The sequence below is a fragment of the Thunnus maccoyii genome, chromosome 2 (assembly GCF_910596095.1).
Source record: "Thunnus maccoyii chromosome 2, fThuMac1.1, whole genome shotgun sequence".
In the NCBI taxonomy this organism is placed as follows: domain Eukaryota; kingdom Metazoa; phylum Chordata; class Actinopteri; order Scombriformes; family Scombridae; genus Thunnus; species Thunnus maccoyii.
In genome coordinates, this window is record NC_056534.1 from 17,729,356 (window position 1) to 17,747,116 (window position 17,761).

Sequence of the window (17,761 nt, forward strand, 5' to 3'; positions counted from 1 at the left end):
AAATGTGTTTATACACTGTTAAATGAGAAGATAAATATATTTGTTCAGTTTTGATTCTAGAGAAAGAAAAGGGCTGAACAAGAGTGTCGGAGGCCTCATATATGATTTGTCTGTCATGAAAATGTTGCAGAGGATTGCGTAACTCTTAGCAGACAGTTGAGCAAGGATTTGAATTTGATTTATGCATAAAGGCCTTGAAACGGACAACTCTGCAACTGAGTTGGTTATTCCTGAATGAATAAAAGAAGCAACATTTATGTAACTGTGGCTTAGACACAGCTACATGTTTTGTATTGGTCAAGGTCTGGAGAACAGGTTTTCATTTAAACAAAAAGGCTCGGTGCTAGAAGAAAAGGCTAAGGATCAGTGGGTGCACAATATCCTGCTCCCTCGCTTTTGGCACAAAAGATACTGAATAGAATTCAAATCCAAATATAGTACATGGGTTTTTTTTCCATGGATCCAACATAAACACATCCACCATAAATCAATTAAAGTAAATTTAAAAATTGTCATTCATTTTTCAAATTTAATATGCACTTCTCCTTCAAGACAGCTGAAATTATGGTAGAAAGATCGTTGTCATGAACTGAAATTTACTTGATTGTTTACATTACACAAACAGACTTCCCCCCACAAGTCATTTTCAGTTTCACAAGATGCAGAGTTGAGGCATGCTAACTTTGAATAAGTTCCATTATAGTGCAGAAAATAAGCAACTAGCAAAATGCATTATCCCTCCAGCGTTATTAACATGCTGCTGCATACATGAAACCTGATTAATAATTAAATCTTTATTTATCTATTTAGCAAAATGATGTCAGTAAGATGGAGGCAGTATACATTATGCAGATTGGACATTGCCTTTCAAGGAGAATTAATGTGGCGTAGTGAAGTCAGCCACCGTGATATCTATATATGTTGACATTTTCATTTAGAGGAGAGAAAATGGTAGGTCTGTCGCTTTGTGCCACTGTTCTAGGGGTGACAGGATGATTTCCTTTGGGGGATTCTTGTCTCACTTGCAATAATCTCAAAAATGGTGCATGAAGTGAAATGGTAACAGTGAACTATTTTTTCCCTCCATAGTTTTTTAAGAAAAAAGATGAGGGGAAGAATTCATGAAAGGGGTTGTTCAAGGATTGTGGACCCTAACAGGAAATGGTTTGCAAATTGTAAATGCAGAGGTCATTTTGGAAAGGTTAATATAATTTAGAATTTGGTAGTATGTGCTATTAAAATTAATACCGTTATTCATATTCAAAAAGCTGAGGTAAAGAAATTACTGTAGGGATCAGTGGCCTTGGGTGCAGGAGGCCCTGATGTAAGAGAGGAGTTGCATCGTCCCATTCATTAAAATGAATAGAGCCAAGCGCCTGTCCTCACTTTCTTCTCCAGAGACATAGCCAAGTATAATTACACCTTTCCAGGTGAAGGAGCCCAGAAGCTCTCTGGTGGCTGAGGAAATTACAGTTGCACAGTTTAATTTAAGCAGACAATAACCTTAAATCACATCATCTTACATCACATATGAGTGAGCGACTGGTGAATGAATGCAGTGGTGCTGTAATATGGACAATCTGAAAGACATTTAAAACATAACCTTCACCACAGCCTTATGGTCAACATTAGTGTGAGAATATTGTCCCACAATGTAGAAAAAGATGACATATATAACAATACACAACAACATTTGGTCTGAGAAATTTCTGTAGACATGAAAATATGTGAAAAATAAATAAAACCCACTTTAGTAGGATCCTTAATATTTTTAGTATTTATGGTCATGCAAAGCAAACGTCCTACTACTGCTGCTTCACATTAAAAGCGTTTAACTGGCAAAGCATATGGTGGTTTTTATGAAGCTGCCACAGAAGATGCAATGTGCTTGTCACCGCAGGAAGCGCGGACAGCAATCTTTCTTGCATATACAAAGTAAGAAAACGGTCCTTTTCTCCCTTTATTCATCAGCAGATCATTTTTAATTTCTGCAAGGGAGTGACAGAACAAGAAGAAGCAGCCACAGAGAGCTGTTAGATGAAGAGCTGCAGGCAACAGGCTGCACACCTCCAAGTCACAAAAAATTGCCATGCCAACGTCATCCAACAACCCTTGTTAATGTTAGTCAATGTGCAGTCATGACACACAGTTGATTATGCTACAATCAGTTCTCCAAAACCCAGAGAATTAGAGATTGGCAGGTAAAATTTCTGATGTGACCAAGATGCAGAATGAATTTGCTTCACTTTTTTTAATGTGAGACTGGCTTACAGATACTTTTTACACTCCAGCAATTTCATGGCGGAACCGTAAATAAAAACAGTAAGAAGTAGAAAATAGAAAAAAGCCTTTTTCCAGCATTTCAAACTATTCCATCAAAACTTTAATATTAGTCTAAATGTGCATTAAATGGGCCAATACATATTCTTAACATGAAGCCCTTAGCGATTCAGATGAACCCTATGCTAAAAGAAATGCTTCAATTCAGGTAAAATCACCCAGATATTAAGGTACGATTACTTGCACAGAAATGGCACAAATGGAATAAAAAAAAAGGGGCACAAATTCTTGCAATGTCATTGTTTTGGGAGATGCTGAAGGTGGCAACACTTTTTATTACCTGTAATATCATCATTCACTTGAGTCCTACTTGAGTGAGATTACCAGATTACTCACGAGAGTTCAGAAGAGAAAATAAATCTGACTTGTTATGGAGCAGAATACAACGGCAAAGCTGTGCAGTACACAGTAAATGTTTTGAGTATTCATTATGAAGCCAAATGACCTGTTTACACAATGTGGAGACCATTAAAATACACTAGTACTGCATGATTCTACTACAGTGACAGATTAAAAACCATTTTGGCTGTCTTCTATTTTTGGAATAAATGGGTTTTGACCCTCTTGCATAACTTTTCTCTGTGGTTCTGTTATAAATATTCTGTCCTCCTCCACAACTACTGTATACTGTATAACGCAACCATAAGGGGCACACTGCAAAGACATTAATTTCAGTCCTTTCTAAAAGCAACCAGACAAATCAAATAAAGAATTGAAAAATGGTGCAAATAAAGGAAAACGGGCAACGGTAATACAGGAAAACAGTATTTTTTCACTGCTCTTTCAATATATACTCCTAGGCCCTGGTAGTGTTGTTTTATGGTAACAATATTTATTAAATGCCCTTCTCCTCAAGGGATGATTCTTGGCAGAAAACAACCATTTTATACTGCATCAACACAATTTTTATACACATACACATTCATTAAGTAAGGGTAAGTAGTAGCTGTCTGAAAATTGAAATATGTATTACCGTTGTCCTGGGCTTGGTCTTAATGTTCCCTCTGAGGAGGTTATGGGAATTATCAAACATGAAGAAAATTTACAGCTTTTATTTATTTAATTTTAAGCTTTTATTTAAGTCCCTTAAAGATGCTCGGTCACAGTTCTACTCCAACCTAATTAATAACAATCCTGGCAACTCTAAGCATCTTTTTTCCACCATAAATCATCTCTTGAAGCCACAATCATCTTCCCCAGTTGAGGCTACAGAAGAGCCATGTAACAGCTTCATTGACTTTTTCAGAGACAAGGTCAACAACATCCGCTCTCTGATGTCCAGTTCTTCCTGTCTGCCTCCTCCTTGTCATCGACCCTCTGTCTGGCAGCTCGCCGTCTCTACTCCGTTTTACTGGCGTCAGGCAGAGCCACATTGAAGAAAACCTCAGAAAGATGAAACCCTGTACTTGTGCCCTGGACGTCATTCCCACAGCTCTGTCCCCTGATCACCCAAACTGTCAACCTCTCCCTTCAAACCAGTAGTGATCCATCTGCCCTTAAGGTCGCAGTCATTTGCCCCCTCCTCAAGAAGCCCACCTGGACCCAGAAGTTCTTGCCAGCTACAGACCTATCTCCAACCTCCCATTCATGTCCAAGGTGTTGGAGAAGGTGGTTTCTTCTGAGCTTCAGGACCACCTTAAACACAACCTATTTGAAAAATCAAGTCAGGTTTTTGTTCAGCACACAGCACTGAAACAGGTCTGCTCAGGGTTGTGAATGACCTGCTGATGGCAGCTGATGCAGGGTCCCCTTCTCTCCTAATTCTCCCTGACCTGAGTGCTGCATTTGACACTGTGGATCACACTGTCCTCTTAGAGTGCCTCCACACCACCACTGGACTGTCAGACTCGGTACTGGTTTCAGTCCTACTTTTCTGTAGGACTGAGTATGTCTCACTGGGAGGATGCAGGTCTAGATTGCAACCTGTCACCTGTGGTGTTCCACAAGGATCTGTTCTTTGTCCCATCCTGTTCTACATGCTCCCCCTTCGACATGTCAACAGCAGATATGGGATGTCTTTTCATTTCTGTGCTGATGATACCAAGCTGTACATCAAAACTACCCCAAGCCCTTCTGCAGCCATGTCACGCCTCAGCACCTGTCTTAAGGAGATAAAGGCCTGGATGAGCATAAATTTCCTCCAGTTGAACAGCAGCAAAACTGAAGCTCTCCTTATTGGCACTCCACACTAGATTCAGTCATCCTCGATACCTCATCTCACCTTTGATGGCCCAGACATCACCCTTTCCTCCTCAGTTACTGATCTGGCTGTTAGGTTTAACCCTCAGCTGACTTTTGATGACCATGTAAGACATCTATGCAAAATCTCTTTCTACCAGCTCAAAAATATTTCTAAACTCCACCCCTCTCTAACCCTGTCAGATGCAGAGAAACTTGTCCATACCTTTATCTCCTCAAGACTAGACTACTGCAATGTGCTCTTCACAGGGATCCCTGGCAGGAGCATCCAGAAGCTCCTAGTACATTCAGAACAGCGCTGCCAGGATCCTGATGAGAGTGTGAAAACACAAACATATAACAGCAATTCTGTTTTCATTGCACTGGCTCCCTGTCTCCTTCAGGATTGACTACAAAGTCCTCGTACTCATATATACAAATCCATCAATGTGCCTCTCTACCTACAGGTACTGATCATACCACAAACCTCCACCCGCACCCTCAGATCTGCCAGCAGCTTGCTCCCCGGGGCCACAGCACTATGCTCCACACCATGGGGGATCGAGCCTTCTGCTCTGCTGCACCACACTCGTTGAACAGCCTTCTTGACATCTGAGGGCAACACAGACCCTAGTCTCTTTTAAAAAAAGGCCTAAAAACCCTTCTATTCAGGAAGGGTGTTTCATCTTTACTCTTATTACTATTTTCTTGATGTTGTGTGTTCTATGTTATTAATACTGTAGCACTGTGAGTTTTACCAGAATAAAAGTGTGGTACAAATTAAATGTATTATTTATTTATTATTTACTTTAATTTTCAACATTTTTCAAAAAAGCCAAGTGTTAAAACGAATATCACGTCCTTCTCTACTGCTGATCAGTTGAAGGCTTCTGTTTCCTCTCCTCCAAAAAAGTACATTTTCTTCTTCTTGAGCTAATTTGGGGCCTAATTACACTGACATTGCAGATCAGTACAATAATAATGCATGATTGCAAACAGTAGACAGATGCAATAAAATGATGTACAATAATGATAGCCATAGTGATAGAATGCATGACAGATAGGTAGCTTTATACCAATTACTGTAGTCTTGAGTTTAGTTAACATTGCAGTAAGGTTTTAAGACATATGTATATTAACTACACAAAATGTCTGATGTTTAAAGTGATGTTCAGACAACATGGGGATGGTGGTAATCTAGAAAGCACTAGAAAGGCGAATGGATGAGGGAGGATTAAGAGAAATTCAGTATGCAGTCAATAGAAGCAGGTAATTTAATTATAGTTATGATTTCCTTGCATGAATTTGAAAGTATAAACATGTGTTGGTACAGAACTTGGACTGACATTTTGAAAGATGAAATATTTAAATTCTAAACTTCAGAACAGCACTTACAGAGCTTGAATGGTTCAAATCCCCAGACTGTCTGGGAGAATGTGGTGACTAATACTCCTCCTCCTTGAAGGGACTGTGTTATACGCTGTATCTGAATATTATTTTTATTGGAGGAATGTGAGTATTTGCACCAATATACCAGCATTTCTGTTAGATTGCTCCTATTATTTTCATCTCTACAGGATCATACATGTGCTTTTTTATGTTTAAAGGTGGAATTGTATTTCTGCAAAGTAAACAGTGGTGCTGTGGAAGGTGACTCCTGCATAGGAACTGATTTTTAGTTCAGTGTTGGATTTGACCTGCTAACACCACTGCAACACTAGACAGATGAGTTATACTTCATCAGTCTGTTGTGCTTTAATTGTATGCCCCATAGTAATTGTGTTAAGATTCTTTCATACACTTATGTATACATTTGCTACCATGATGTAAGGAAATAGTATGATTTACCGAAAAAAAGAGATGAAAAGTTAAATATTAATTGCTAATTTGTAATATACTTTAAAAGCTATTTGTGCGGTAATAACCTTAAGCCTGGCTATGTCTATCTGTTTGTGCTTCATTTTTTCTCATCACTCCCTGTCACAATGTCAGCTGAGTCTTAGTCAATTTCTTCATCATTGTCTGCTGTCTCTCCTGCCGTGTACTAACTTGCCTGTCATTTCAGATCCTGCCCTGCACTAACCCTTTTCTCGCCATCCCCATCACCTGATCTTCCTCCACCGTCCTGCACACCGGTTTCTACTTCCCCAATCTGCCCAGTTGTATTATCCCATTTATTTTCTGCCTGATCGTCTTTGGTGCCACAGCCATTAGAGGTCCAACCATTTTTTTCTGCCATGCTGTTAGCCTGCCTTTTATGACCCTTTGACTGCCTTTTTGGACTTGCTGCCTTGCCTGCTCCCTTTTTGATTAGTCTGACTGTTGCCTGCTGGATTTTTGACTTGTACATGTTTAAAGGTTTGTAGTTGAAATGGCTTTGGTGTGTCACTGAAAAGTAGTTCACTGAGCCTTTCTTCAACTTGCTTGATGTCATCTTCAATATCAACTATCCACCAGTATTGGAAACAGAGGGAGAAAACATAAGCAGTCCAAACTGGCCAAGAGTAGGGCTGCACCTAAAGATTATTTTCATTATGGTTTAATCTGTCGATTGATCAGATTCAGACGACTTTATTTATCCCAGAAGGGATTAGTTGCTACTTCCCTAATATATCAGAAAAGGGTGAAAAAAGTCAATCACAAATAGAAGAAAGGAAATCAGAAAATATTCACAATTAAGAATCTGAAACCAGAGGATTTTGGCATTATTCTTAAAGAATGACTCAAAATGATTTAATTGTTTATCAAGATAGTTGGCGATTAATTTTCTGCTGATCAACTAATCATTGCAGCTCTAGCCCAGAGTTTGACCAGTGTCCTAGAAATGTCTCGCTAGTTATGTTACAGTTTGTTCCCTTATTAACCTTATTAAATTATATATTTTTTATATTATTGTCAACCATTTTCCAAAATAGTGAGTTGGTACCAATAACATTTACAGTCGGTTGTTTAATTTTGCTTTTAATACCACACTGACATGAATGGAAAGTATTGGCTGCTTGTAAGGTAGAAAATTGAAAAAGAAAGTCTTTATTTAGAGTCTCAAACATGCTGAAACTGTTCATATAGTTCAGGAATGGAGAAAATGAAGTTAAATGCTCCTCAATAATTGTGAATTCCATTCCTTTGCAGAGGTGTTATTCTGGTGACCAGTCATTCTGATTACAGCATAACAGCACTGATGTTGCCGCTCCCCTCTTCTCCAAACCCACTGTATCCCCCCCTTGAGGGAAAGAAAATATTCAGAGAAAAGATGAGAAGACATGGAGCCCAGCAAGAAATAGCCAAATGATAGTGACCCTGCATGACAAGGGCAATGTGCCCAGAGGCAAAATAAACGAAGAGCGCTGCATCTTCATGGTGACGTTATCCCATAAATAATTAAACAGTCCATTCTTAAGGAATAAAAGGAGCGTGAAAATGTATCAGGGTTTGCACTGAGTCTCTCCCTCAGCCAACAGCTATATTCATCACAGCTTCTATAATGTTCTTAATAAGCATCACCCAGCATTTGTTTCAAAATAATCAATGTGAATAATCAATGAGAACGCTTTAAGGAAAATTCCACTGTCAGATATGTTTGTCCTGTTACCATCAATCTGTGATTTGAATGCATTCAAGAAGTTATCTTGTGATAAAATGCAAAATTTACTTTTTGATTTACCTACATTTCCTCAACCATTCTCCTAACATACTTATTAAACATGATTCTTCAGTGATTGAAAACTTTTCCGGATGCATTCCGACAACCCAGAAAGAGCAAATATAAGCATGAATTTGCTTAAGGTGAGTTGACTTAAATATAGTGTAAAAGCCATGCAAGGGTACTATGGAAAAAAATAACAGTGGCACTGAACATTCAAAAACATTATCATCAAAGGTAATTGTTATTGTCAGTATTCTATTTGGCAAGTGGACCGCAGATACATTTTAAGATTACTTATAGCTTTATATCTCTGGCAAGTTGATTTTCATATTGTACTGAATTGTAAACCAATTGCTGCCTGTAGCAGAAGAAAAACAATCAACTTCTAGCAAACAATATTGACAATGTTTGTTAGTACCATAATTTCAGGCTTACTTTTACATGAATTGTAGGGTGAAAAATCACCAGTTAACAATCATGAAAAAAGATGAAGCAAAATTGATTTTCACTATGTTTTTGAAATACACAGAGAACTCAACATAATCTTAAAAAACAACTATTTGTGTGAAATGTTTAATTTGTGACTGACATGAAACTAACCACAAGGCTGTGCAATTGAAGTTTAGTAGATACTTTTGATTTCTACCTGATGTTCTTCTACCTAGATGAATGAGATGAATCCACACAGATATGAGCTTCTCCAAATACTGTCTCTGCATTCAGGAATCCCTATCAAAGAAATATACAGCCTTCTATCAAAATGTTTTCTCAACCTGATGCTTGACCAGTTTCTGATTTTTTTTTCCTGTCTTTGGTCCATCCCTAGTGGCCTGATTAAATTACAGCAAACAAAGCTTGTTGTGGAGAAATCATTAAAGCTACAGTGAATTGATGCCCCCATTTCCCCTTTTTCTTTATTGTATACTGTTACAAATATGCTTTCCCACCTTTTCAAGAAATTGCATTTACAACCAGGTTATCAAATAAGTACTTTCTTCCTGTCAGCCTTGGCAGAAAACCTCTTTTCAACCCTCCCTTTAAAGATCACATCTCAGCTCAGATACAGGATTACTGGTGTTGAATTAGAAGAGGATTAGACATGGGCTGACAGGAATAAAGGCATTCTGTACATTGGCTCAGAACGTTGCTAAGGACTTTGATATGGGAATTAGGGATAACGCAATAACTGCAATATTGCAATACCGCACTAGAGACAAGTCAACCGCGGTGGATGGCAAGCAACCGTGCTATATTCACGTTTTTTCTTTTTTCATGAGGATAGGCCCCTCTTGTTTTACACTTCAATGCGTATGTTTTAAATGTTCAGCAGCTCCCCTGGTCCGGTCCAACTCCTGAGGATCCTGTCCGCCATACGCAGCACTGAGTTCTCGCTCGTGAGGCTCCACGGAGCCTTGCACAAGCCTCCCGCAGCTAGCATCCAGGCTAACAAGCTAACCTGGCACTAAGCCCTCATAACAGAGCTGGGCTCGTGGGGTCGGTGCAGATGCTCAGTAGTTAAAAATACACCTGTATGAGTGCCTTGTCTCAGTTATGTATAAACTCTCCTGGGTCACTGCATGGCCAAGTAGGCTGCCATTTAACCTGCGAGGAAAGGTAGTTTTCCAACAATCATACAATCTAAAGGCGCATCCAGCTAGACTCCATTCATAGTTTCCTTCCACAACATGATTTAAAGTGTTCAGGTACTGCAGCTCCATTTGGCCAACACATAATCAGACTAACATACCTTGATTTTCACATACTCACACACAAAAATGGCTCTAATACTGTATATGACCACACACAGCACTGTTGAGCCATCCAAAATCACCGCAGGGGAAATTCTGTCTCAACAGCCCTAATGGGATTCAGGTTTGTCTCCACTTGTAGCAGCAAAGAGTCTGTAAAGGAACACCTCTTGAACAACCTTTCTCTCACATACTTATTAAACATGATTATCCCTGGGTGAGATCTTACTTTGTGGCACAGAAAGCACCTTGACTTTCACATTAGCATCAGGTACACACAGATGTGAGTTGATGTCTCTCTGAAGCTGCTCTCAGATAATGTCCCTTCCAAAGTGATTAATTGATGAGATATAAAGTACCTTTAAGTCATAATCCAAGCGTTTAACATTTAAGGCCACTGACCGTACTGTCAGAAGTAGTCAACCACACAAAACTGCCGGCGGCCCATTGGAAAAAGAAGATGCCATTCTCTAGTTATTAATTAAGAAGATGCGAGACGAAACCTTCAAACAGATAAGAGGTTTCAAAACAGACTTTCAAAGACTCTGTGGAGATAAAAGAACACCTCTGCAAAATTAATAAACAGGTTTCTGCTTTACAAAACGAGGTTGGAGACACAAAACGATATATCCGGGAAACTGAAGAACACAAACAAGGCTTGGAAGCAAGAGAACAAACAACCAATCAACCGAGCCTTGTCAGATTATTTACTTAGTTCTTGACAGAGAAGACAGACTATGTGGAGAATAAAACTTGACAAAACAATGTGCAGATGAAGGTGAAGGAGAGAAGTGGTGGAAATTACATGGTTGGATTTCTCAGTGACATCTTGTCCAAACTTCTGGGTATCCCAGTTTAACAACTAAATTGTTGTATCCTGCTGGTCACTAAAGAAAAAATCTACAAGAGAGGATGCTACTTTATGATCTAGTGTGGTCCGTTTCTTGCCGTGAGACATGTGACAGACTGTTCTGAAACAAGCATGGATGGAGAAAGACATCGTCTACCAGAGGAAAAATACTTATTTTGACCAGGACAAAATGATGGAAAATGTATATATGTCTGAGAAGACAACTCACCTTAAAACAAATCCAATCAGACATCATCTATCCAGCGAAGCTTAGAGTGTTTTGGAAGGATGAAGGATTTATGTTGATATACATTTCCCTCAATGAAGGTGAACAAGCCCCGTATGAAGTTGGAGTCATCACAGAAATTCAATACTGGAACAAGCCCGCCTTCATCTGACCACCGACACCTCGAGGACTGCAGGGTTTTCCAAGAAAAGGCAAGAGAACAAGACAACAGATCTACTGCAAGAACTGATGACTGTCACTGAAAGTAAACTCCCACAGGTACCATCATGCTGACTATAGAAATATCTCACACATTCACATGTACAGGTTTAAATAACCACCTGAAATAAAAATGAAGATACAGGGATGAATTATAGGCAACAAGTAAAATCTACTTGATACATTTTTATTCAATAGTTATTATTATTTATTATTATTATTCTCTGGCTAGCTGTTTTTAGTTAACCTCAAGTAAGATCACCCACGCTATTTTCCTGGCCAGCCAATAAGCATACAAACGTAGCTGCTAATTCAGCCCTTAAACAATCTGTCAGTTGCCATTCTATACCGGTGGTGGACTTCATCACTTGAAGTACTGGACATAAGAATAAGCTCCAGTGACATATTTCCTGCAGGTCCTGGTCAACCTACATAACAAACAGTGTTATCAATCTCTTCTCAACTGTCATCTGGATAAAACTTGGCATTGAGTCATCACTGGTGACGCACAGACTCAACTTTCTCTATACTTTCCCCAAAACAGAACTGATTAAATCATTGGACTGCAGCGAAATCATTTCAGTGCTGATATGGGTGCATTTATGGGTGAGTTTATGCTGCTGTGTCTGTGAGCTTGTGAGGAGAGGATGTTGCTGTTGCTGCTGTGTGCCCGTGTGTGGTTATTGTGCCGTTGTGTTGGACTGTTGTTGTTTTAAGTAGACTTACTGATATTTTCACTGCTTGTGTTTTGTTGCCAGTATGTATAGTTTCACGTTAACGCTGCTGCAGTTGTGTCCGCGCATGCATGTTTGTCAGGTTGTGCCAGGCTATGTTGCCATTCTCTCTAGCAGGTTTACTTATTTTTTCTTTTTTCAGTTTGTTTGCATTGATGCCTGTAATGTTTTTCTTGACTTCTGGCTACACTACTGGTGCAGACACTGATCCAGCATATAGTGTGGGTGGGCATATTTTTGAACTTTGGGCAGAGCCAGGCTAGCTGTTTCACCTTGCTTCCAGTCTAAATGTAAGATTAATCGCCTCCTGGCTCCAGCTCCATACTTAACACGTAGGCATGACAGTTGTATTCATTTTCAAATTTCCTCATGTAATTCTCAGCAAAAAAAAAAGGCTTATTTCCCAAAATGTCCCTACTCCTTTAAAATATTTCAAACATCATAACCCAAATCAAAAATTGATCATAACTTAAGATATGTAGTGTATACATTATACTTGGTTTCTTGCCAGTGTGACCCAGGTCCTGGTCTTGGTTGATAAGTTGACAAGGACATGTAGACTGCCTCCTGTAAGCTAGTATGTCCTCTTTCAGTTATGCGTCTCTTTGAAGGCCCCCTGAGCTCGGAAGGCCAGACAGGGGATCAAAGCCAGAACAGAATAATTTGTCCGGCACGCCTGTCAGTTTTAAGAAGATCTAAGAGTTTTCATCTATAAACAAAACACAACAAAGGTAACACAGAGTGAGAAAAGCAGTAATGAAAAAGGTGACACGCTTCCCACTGCAGCCTTTTATCAGATATTTCTGTTGCCACCAAACATTAACATCAGTCTTCTGCAATTCTGCAATGGTGTGTAGAGATTCATAGATGGGGGGGGGGGGGGGGGGGGGGGGGGGGGGGTAATTACTTGAGATCCATTTCAAGCGGTTTTCCTCCTGCCATATACAGTTAAGTGATTTTTCATTTCTTTTCTTTTTTTTCTTAATATGTTCCATAATTAACACATGGTCATCACTTTGCAATCTGCTATAAAAAGCTTTATCTATGGGTGCTGCTAGTTTATCAGCCCATTTCAAATTGATGATTATTAATTGTTTATGGATGCATGGGGCAGGGGGTGAATTACAGGAAGTAAGCATATTATATTGGTTGTCACATTTGAGTGCATGTAGACTTCATATCTGCTGTGCTTCAATGATTACTCATTAACATCCATTTATCATTTAATGTCAGGCTCGTTCATTCACTCCTAGATTACGTAAATCGCCTCAGAGCATACTACAAGTGCATGCTAATGGTTGTGCTGTTTCCAACGGCAGATGTGGTTTGAAGGAGCGACATTTTTTAACATTTTGAAGAATGCCTCTCTGATGAAGAAATATGGTGTTGCTGTTAATGTGTCAGGTACAAGCAGCTACCGTAAGCACCCTAACCGAAAGGCTTATGTCATTGTTGCATCAAAATCTTTTTTTTTTTTTTTTTTCTGGATTTGTTTATCCACCCACCCATTACTCATTTTTACTATTAATATTCCACTATCAAGTCACAGAATGTTCTGTAAATAAAGCAATCTGGACACTTTTGATACCAGAACATAACACCCTTTCCAGTTAAAGGATTGGTTCACAATTTTTTAAGTCTGTCCTAAAACACAATAGTCAAGCTCTTAAATGGACATTGACACATGCTTTTCTGTATTCTTTCTGTTCATACTGGCCATTAAGAGATCTCTTCATAATGTTCTCAATGTTACTCAATTTAAGTGATGGGGGACAAAATCTACAACTCTCCATCCATGCAAAAATGTATTTAAAGGTTTATTTGAAGCTAATATGAAGCTTCAGCCATCTTTTTAGTGCCAGATTCCCTCTTTTTGTTACTTTCCTTCCACTGCAGCTCAACAGGAAAACACTGTCAGTTAAGATACAAAGGATTTTTTTTACTAAAAAGACTGTAATTGTGGAAGATATCCACCTTATTTGACTAACCCTCATATTATCTTTAGATAAACTTTTAAATACATTGTAAATACAAAACGAGGACTGTGGATTGTGTCCCCCATCACTTACATTATAAATACATTTGGAGAGAAACTTCTTTCTCATTTCATACTATTTGCCCAATTTAAAAATCATAAAGCTCATTCTGTCAGCAAGCCTTACTCTTGTATTGGCAACTTTGAGCTTTTCTCAACTATGGCACATAAAAATTTATCTGTACATCATGATTTATGGAGCAGCAACTGATAATTTATTGATTAATTAGTTACAGGGTTTTTATGTGAGAGCCCTGATTTAATTATGACTCTACTTTGTAGAGCTGCACGGAGATTAAAATTCCCTCAATAGAGCCATCACATACTGCCCTACTGCTGCATCTGAGTCATCGGCTCTGAGCCTAGCTACTGTACTCACGTTGTACTTCCTGTGTGTGTGTGTGTGTGTGTTTTGTGTCAATATTCTCTAATATGTTGAAGGCAAAATGTAATTTAATTTGACAAGTGTAATTTGACTATAAATGTAATTTGGATCCACAGTATGAATCTGTATTAGCCCATACACTATTATCATTAGACAGCTGTAAGAGTAGTAGTAGTATTTATAACTTAACTCCTGCCGTGCAGTAATAAAGATGAGATAGGGAGAGAAACGTTTCATGTGAGCCCTATGTATGTGTGCATATATACATATATATATATATATATATATATATATATATATATATTTTTTTTTTTTTTTTTTTTTTTTTTTTTAACTTCAGATGTATCAACTTATATCAACAAGGAAAATTATTATATTTAATAAATATAATAATGGTAGGGTTTATATAAATATAAACAAAAAGAAAAATGATTTTAAAAATACTGTACTGAAAGTACTTATTGTTTATAGATTTTATTTAAGTCAAAAGAAGACCTTATCTGCTGGTAAACAGCTTCTTGCAGCAGGATACAATAACTTTTTGATACCTTTTACATAAAATGTGGGTGAAAGTTTGTTTAAACATGTCTGCTCCTTTTGAAAAACCAATGAAAGAAATATTAAAAGGTAAAAACCTAAATAAAAAAAAAACCACATCCTTACATATATAGTATATTTTATTTAAGTGGCATGAAAAATATTGATTCTCTAGGAAATTAGCAAAGCTGTAGCATATGTATGTGTAAACACCAACACATCCTTATAATGAAACAACCACATAGGTCAATTGTACCTGCACTCGAGAATGACTCTTAGGAGCGTTTTCTAATATGCCGCCTCTATCAGCAGTAATCATAAAAAAATAATCATGTTTTATGGTGTCACAACACTGTGGTTGGTTAGGGTGAGGGAAAGATCATAGTTTGGGTTAAAATGATCACTTGAAACATGGTGAGGGTTAAAGTTACTTCCCTAAAGTTATGCAACCTTTGTCATCATGGCAACAATAAACACCACAACAATCAAAGTTACAGTTTTTAAGAAGCGGTCCCAACTTACGGTTCAGTCTCCTGCAGCTAAGTCCACTTTTTGCCATCTATCTATCTAGCCATCCATCCAACCTGCATCCCCCAAATATGAATATTTGTCACCTTATATTGACATCATCCGAACCGCATCACTTCCCCAGGTCATACTTACAATATGGCTGCTAGATGGCCATAGTTTTTGCCAGCTGAATTTTCGACGTAAACTGTCGTTTTTCTTGTGAGGACGGGCTGGTATACACATATGTGTTGTGCTCTGCAGAACATCCAGAGCATACTATGCTGTGTTCACTGATAACTGTAAAAAATGCAGTCAACTTTTTCCTCAGCAACTTTGTCCAACTCCATATGCTAACAGGGCAGCTGAGAAATGTAATTCCTCAGACATGTTATTGTTTGTATTATTACTGAAGAGTGCTGCCCTGACATAGGATTATTGTTGCATTACCTGAACCTGCATCCAATTCATAATTCACAAAAGATTTTTGTGGGTAAGAACAAATCAGTGGCCTGCACATCTCATTTTTCTCATTCAGTTTTTACAATTACAAAAAAAGGAGAATAAGTAAAACATTCAGTAATAGCGTTGTACATAATCTCATAAGGAAAATTTCGCCATATTTTATGTGGATATCCAGTCAGTGTTGATAGTATATGTAGTCAATTGAAGCAATACATTCCTCAGTGTATTGGCGTTGCTGGTGAGTGAGCGAATGGTTGAGTGAGAGAGCGAGTGGCAGGAAATGTACAGTATAGGCTACAGTGTGTCAGTTAATAAATGCTGCAGCTTCTCAAGACCAAGAAAAGTCACGTCTTTTGTTTCCCCAACTGCTGGAAAAGTGAAGGGGGTTATCTCTAAAGTTAGCAACAGTGGTTAGCCTACCCTGCAGACGCTAAACAGAGAAATAGAGAATGGAGAAATGTGTCTATCCTTGTAAAAAACTGGCCACAGTTTCACACATTGACCATACACAGTCAGTCCAGACATATACTAGGTTTTGACCTTGTCTTGTTGAAAGCAACACTGGTAGAATTGTCATTTATGAAACACAGGTCTGTTAGAAGTTTTCCACTCTGTAATGTTGAAGTACATGCCCAAGAGGCAACACTTTTCCTACATGGTCATGAGGGAAAGAGGGCAACTTGCTGTTTTGGAGCACAATAAAAATACTGTGTAGAGGAAGCCTGCCACCAGCACCAATGGTAGAAAACACATACATATTTTGTTGTTGTTTTTGTTAAATATAATAATCACTACTATGACAGTGTGAATGTGGACAAGTTACATTGTCACCTATGTCCCAAATTGTTCTCCTGTTAACTTTTTAAATAAACTGAACACTTCAGACTAACCATTTCAAAGGATTGTGCTGAAAATATGACAGTGAGCACAAGTTCATCCAAGTCTTCATCTGTTATGTTTCCCTAAATATCTTTATGGTAATTTCAGGTGAGGTGCAAAGTAATGTTTTTTAGTGCTGGAGGACCAAGCAAAGTGTTGTGAAGACGGTTTACGAACTTCACACTCACAACTTCAGAGCATATCTTGTTGAACTTGTCCTTGCACGAAGACAGGACCCTACCATTGCCTACAAAGTGCAGATGTCATCACTCCAGCTCCCTCAGCCTGCTCTTCCTCAAAACACTGCAGCAGTCCCAAAACCATCCAAAGAGGAAACAGCTGCAAAGTACCAGTCCTGATTTTCAAAGTGATGTAATGAGAAGTGTAGCAAAGTACCTGAAGACAGATAAAAAATACTGCACATTCAATTATATTGATAGTTTTTCTTAGCCATGCAAAACCTGGAATAGTCACTGAGTTTGAAATGAGTGTTCTTCAAAATGTCTTTTCAGGCAGTCCTGCCAGGCTGCAGATAGATCTAGTTACCTTTGAAATAACACATCTTGGCAATGGATAAAACCCTGACATTTACTGACAAACTTTGTTTTTCAAAAATATAATAAATATTTTGTATTATGCATTGATATTTCATTTTTTTTTGTCTTTATTCAATTTTTACTATATGCTTAGATTTAAAAAAAAAAAAAAAAAAAAGGGCAGAACAGGTTCTCTTCAATTGTCTTGTTTCCAGGGTGAAATAGGTTTTGAAAGCACCTATTCCTTCTCTGTTAGAAAACCCACCTCAAAGGCAACAGCTTTCCCATTCTGCAACAAATGGTTTTATTTATTCATAACCATATATAACCTTCTCCCCCCCAGGTATGATTTTGCATGCATCTGACATAGGTGTATCTGCAGCCAATTTTTATAGTCATTATTGTGAAAATAAACAATTCAATTTTATATATATATATATATATATATATATATATATATAAAACAATTTCATTCA

General features: G+C 38.2%; 2 long non-coding RNA genes across 6 annotated transcripts in view; both read left to right on the forward strand.

Moving 5' to 3' along the window:
- The window catches only part of LOC121913241, a 262,336-nt gene extending 253,295 nt beyond the window's left edge, over positions 1-9,041 (forward strand). For 3 of the 5 annotated variants that reach the window (XR_006100246.1, XR_006100247.1, XR_006100248.1), the window contains one exon: positions 6,584-9,041. This is a non-coding gene — a long non-coding RNA (uncharacterized LOC121913241). Of the gene's footprint in view, positions 1-4,985; positions 5,274-6,583 lie in introns of those variants that run through there. The other 2 variants (XR_006100252.1, XR_006100279.1) reach the window with 2 other exon arrangements.
- A 768-nt stretch (positions 9,042-9,809) lies between these two features.
- Positions 9,810-17,329, forward strand: LOC121913293. The gene is made up of 3 exons (XR_006100289.1): positions 9,810-11,267; positions 11,752-11,813; positions 16,858-17,329. It is a non-coding gene; the product is annotated as an uncharacterized LOC121913293 (long non-coding RNA).
- The last annotated feature ends 432 nt before the right edge of the window (positions 17,330-17,761 follow it).